This window comes from Eptatretus burgeri, chromosome 4, assembly GCF_056783735.1.
Source record: "Eptatretus burgeri isolate ZD-2024b chromosome 4, Ebu_testis_v1, whole genome shotgun sequence".
In the NCBI taxonomy this organism is placed as follows: domain Eukaryota; kingdom Metazoa; phylum Chordata; class Myxini; order Myxiniformes; family Myxinidae; genus Eptatretus; species Eptatretus burgeri.
In genome coordinates, this window is record NC_140964.1 from 126,290,074 (window position 1) to 126,295,073 (window position 5,000).

Genomic DNA, 5,000 nt, shown 5'->3' on the forward strand with positions numbered 1-5,000 from the left:
ATTCCAGTTCAGTATGTTCAAATAACTACTCTATGTAATACAGTACACTTGAAGACCGTTGAGCTCAAATTTGAGCAATAAATTGACAATATCTGTGATTTTGATCTCCCCAATCTTGTCACAGTGTGTAGTATCATCTTTGAAGTTTTTGCATTGATTGATTGGTTGATACTAATTATTTCCTGAATTGAGTAAACTTATTTAGAAATGTCCAGCTTTGTATAAACCACACATTTTAATAAAATTTGTCATGGTTTCAAGACCTTTCTTTTGTATGAAAGTTTTGGGAGAAGATGGTTAATTTTTATTGGGGTGTGGATGGATTTTTGAAATGTACACGGGGAGCATTACAGATTGTTTTCCCTCCTACCCCTCACATGCATGAAGCAAAGTACAGGGTTAAGCAGTTGGTTCACCTCTGTCTGTCCATCCCTCCACAAACATCAGTTTATGATGGCGCAACTACTTCATTTCGATTGAATGTTATATTTTGAACACCAGTCGGAACATGAATTGTAAAACCATTCTGTCGTTTATCATTACTTTGGCTCTGGATTTGTCCTGATAGCACATAAACAGAGAGGAGTGAGATATAATTTTTACTCTGTCTGCCTGTCTGGCAGTCAAACAAAATTGAAAATCATTCCAAACAGGAAATTTGCTGTTTTTAAAGGGGAACCCAAACATTCAGAACATCTCACCACTAATCTGTCCCTTGATATCCAACAAAATAGATGTGATGTCTTTTATCGATTTCTGAATAATAAAGTCGGTAATTTTGCGATTAAAAGACGAAATGTTCTTCTTGCTGTGAATACTGAAGTCAACTGCCATATCCGTACTATCTCCGGGTTACATTGTGGTACGATTTCACGCGAAAGGCAAATAATTTTCGAATTTCTACAAATATGCTGAGTCGATGCATCCTTGGTGGTTGTAGTTATACGAACCGAGATGGTTTCATGCTACACCGATGGTTGAAAGATCAGAGGGTTGCCAGAAATTGGATGATATTTGTCCGAAATATACCTGAGTGTGGATCGGGCCGACAAAATATTCGATTTTGTGTTCGGAACATTTTTATAGAGCACTGTTATGCAACAACTGAGATAGCGAGATCTTGTGGTTATCTGCTACGATTGAGAGAGGATGCCATCCCCACGATTAAGTGGAAGAAACAGTCGTCGCTCAAAACCGTAACACCATCTCTCCCGAGCTACGGGCGACAACGCACACGAGCGATTTGAGCAATGACTCAAACACCATACAGCATCACGGCACGAAACAGCACCACAACATGAACACGGCACAACCACAGACACAAATTGCGTCCCGGGAAAGTATGAAACAGGAGGATCCCGTAACATACAAGACACCTGGTCATCCTGCAACGGTGGGACAAAGCATTTGTTGCCCATTTTGTCTGCAGTGTCCGAGTGTGCCTTGGCAGTGTTGGCTGTTGGGCGATGACGGGTATTTCTGCTTGAGTAACATAACAGATTTTGCAATTAATACAAAATCCCTCCTTTATCAACTGTCAATCGAACAGAAAAACAAAACCGACTAATCTGAAGTGAACACGTGATCAGCATTTTCATCTTCACTAATGCTTCCGTCTTCTTCTGAATCGTCCGCACAACTCTCAAAATGACACGGCTCCACAATTTCCCCAAAAGCGTTTCCATTACTAATTTTGTCTTCAACTATTTCTTCAAAATCCCACTGATCAGTTTCAACATACTGAGAACCTTCATAGTTGCTCATGACAGTGGACTCGCCTCTCCCCCCTCGTCCTACCCTCCCTCTCCCCTCCCCTGCACCCAAAGCATCCTCCCCTCCCTCTTCCTTAACAGTGTTAAGGAATATCCAGAGGCTGAAATCCGGGTCGGGAAGTTCATCTTTATTGTCCTGTCCTCCTTCTTTAATGTCTTTCTTTTAAATTGGTCTGTTTATTATTGTCCTTCTGAAGGCAATCAGGGTTCCTTCCTTAACTCAAACATCCTGGGCCTTCGCTCCAACCTGACTCATCTCTCCATGCAGGTTACCACTGACAAACCAGACATAATCTGCTTAACAGAAAATTTCCTCTTTCAAGACGTCTCTGACTCCCTTAGTTTCTCTCCCTGGTTACTCCCTCCTCTGGTATGACAGACCTGAGCCTCGTCCTGGTGGAGGAGTTGCTCTCTTCATCAAAAACTCTACTCCTCACTCTCCATGCACTGCCCTCACTCCACACCACCAGGAATGCCTCTTGCTATGGCTTCCCTCCACTCCCACTTCTTGTTATTAACCTCCGCCATCGAAGATCGGAGGTTACTGTTTTCACCCCTTTCTGTTTGTTTGTTTGTTTGTGAACAGTTACGGAAAAACTCCTCGACGGATTTCGACGAAACCTGGTGGGGGGATTAGGTATGGTCTTAGGATCATGCCATTAGATTTTGGACTTGGTCCAAAATCCAATATGGCCGCTATGGTGGCCATTTTGAAAAAATATTTGAATTTTTATTTTTTTCATTTCTACATGTTTTAAGTGATTTCCAACACCCCCTCCCAAAAAAAAAATTGTTAGAGAAAAAAAAAATTTGCAACCTTTTTTTCAACAGAATTTCGATTTTTTTTTTTTTTGCATTTCTACATGTTATAAGTGATTTCCAACAAAAAAAACATGCCAAAATTATAATTGCGGCTGATTTTGGAACTTCAGGTGGATATACCCACGTAAAATCAATTTCTGTCTCAAGGAATCTAGTTATGCCGAATGAATTGAGTATGTAAAAGTTAAAAGTAAAAGGGAAAGTTGCAAACGATAACTCTGTGAGCACTGTTGACGTCAAATTGAATGAATAGGATATCAGGTTCACTTGAGTGACCAAGCAGTATTGGCGGCGGAAGTTTTGCACTCTACCGAGTGCTCCCCCTCTTGTTTATATGTGTGTTGTACCGTCCACCAAACAGTGATGACTTCATTTACATCTCGCTCGCCGAAAACATGGATCAACTTCTATCCACTCATCAAAACTCTCTTCCTCATATGTGGTGACTTCAATTGCCATCATGCCAGTTGGCTGGGTGTGAGTACCTCTCTCACCTGCCATGGCACTCCAGCAAAGGACTTCTGTGACTCATTGGGACTGACACACTCTATTAACTTCCTGACCCAGATCTCAACCAAGGGTACTCCATCTCTTCTGGATCTGATTTTGACCAATGTCCCAGAAAATGTCTGCTGCTGCTATTCTGCTGCAATTGGTGCATATGACCATATGGTTGTAAAAGCAGTCATCTCTCTGGCTGTTATTAGAGAACCACCTCAGCGCTGACAAGTCTGGTACTTCACTCAGGCCAACCGACCTGTGTTTCCTGCTATAACTTGTGACCACAACCCATTGCTTTCTGTACCCACCATACCCAGTTGCACCCAGCTGTTCCTGGACTCTGTCCTTTTCTCCCAACAAGGTGGAGATTTTTCAGTCAAACCTGGACTCAGATTCTGTATCGGTCCAGATGGCATCAGCCCTCTTGTTCTAAAAACCTGCTCTGCTGCTCTTGCTCACCCTCTCTCTGTTGTATTCACCCCCTAACCATCTCATGGTCATCTACCATCTACTTGGAAATTAGCAAACATTATGGCTTTGCATAAAAAGGTGCATAAACAGATCTCTGCAACTATTGACCAATCAGCTTGCTCCCAATCATCAGCTAGGTCATGGAATCCATCATCGCTTCTGACATCGAATCCTTCCTCTTCTCCATTGGCTTGATTTCCGATCATCAATTTGGTTTCAGCCAAAGTCACTCTACCCTGGATATGCTACCAAACTCTGTTCTTATGGTATCCAAGGTAATCTCCATTCATGGCTCGTGGACTTCCTCTCCTGTCGCATTCAACACGCGGCTCTTAATGGAATTCTCTCATCTCCTCTTTCCATCTAAGCTGGAGTTCCTCAAGGCAGTGTTCTTGGCCCTTTACTTTAACCGGTTTTCATCAATGATCTCTCAGATTCTCTGGAAAAATCCTCTTTTTGTCGTCGCTGATGACCCCATCCTCTGCCGTACCATCTGTCATCCCTCAGACCGGCAAGCGGCAGCTTCTTCGCTCACTGCAGATCTGGGTAAAATCACAAACTGATCCAACACGTGGAACATGTCTTTCAATCCGGACAAATCTCACACTCTCACAATGTCTCTCCGAAAGGACCAGCTGGAAACCCCCACCCTCTCCTCCATCCACTTTCTCAACAATCCCCTTGAAGAAGTCCTTTCATTCAAACTTTTGGGTCTCACTATCTGCCACGATCTTTCCTGGAAAAGCCGCATCTCCAGGCCTCCACAGCCAGTCACCGACTGGACATCCTACGTCGTGCAAAGTCCTTCCTTGGCACCCCTGAGTTTCGAACCACTTACAGAGCTTTCATCTGCAGTCTGATGGAGTACTGCTCCCTCATGGGGTTGTGCTCCTGCCTCACATCTAGCGTGACTTCATGCTGTAGAAACCAAGGCTTTTAGGATCATTGGTATCTCCTGCGATGAAGCTGAGTCTTTGGGTCTCTCATTCTCTCACCGGAGGCAGGTTGGTGGTCTTTCTGTCTTCTCCCGTCTCCTCTCTGACCTTCCCCCCTGCCCCCCCATCTCTGTATTTGATCTGTCCCCCCCCCCCATATTTCTGCAGGGCGCTCAAGGTCCGCCAAAATCCCCCTTCTGGTGAAACTACCAAAATCAACAATCACTGCTCACCTTCACTTTTTCATTCTTCCTTTTAACCACCTCTGGAACAAACTCCCACACTCTCTTCAATCCCACTCCTCCCTCCAGGTCTTCAGAACAGCAGTTCACCACCATCTCATATCTTTCCCTATCCAAAATCTTGATCTTTACCTTGACCCCGTTAATCTACCTCAAACCCACCTCCTTCAAATTCCGTGTTTTCCTTCCTGAAAGTCCATGTAGTACCATGTTGTTTACTCCATGTATCCCACCCCATCCCTCTCCCTTCCACAGAT

The 5,000-nt window shown here is 43.8% G+C and overlaps 1 protein-coding gene across 5 annotated transcripts in view; it reads left to right on the plus strand.

Annotated features, from left to right (window-relative positions):
- CDAN1 (codanin 1) overlaps positions 1-5,000 on the plus strand; it is a 142,406-nt gene that overhangs the window by 23,609 nt on the left and 113,797 nt on the right. The gene's annotated exons all lie outside the window — the stretch shown is intronic.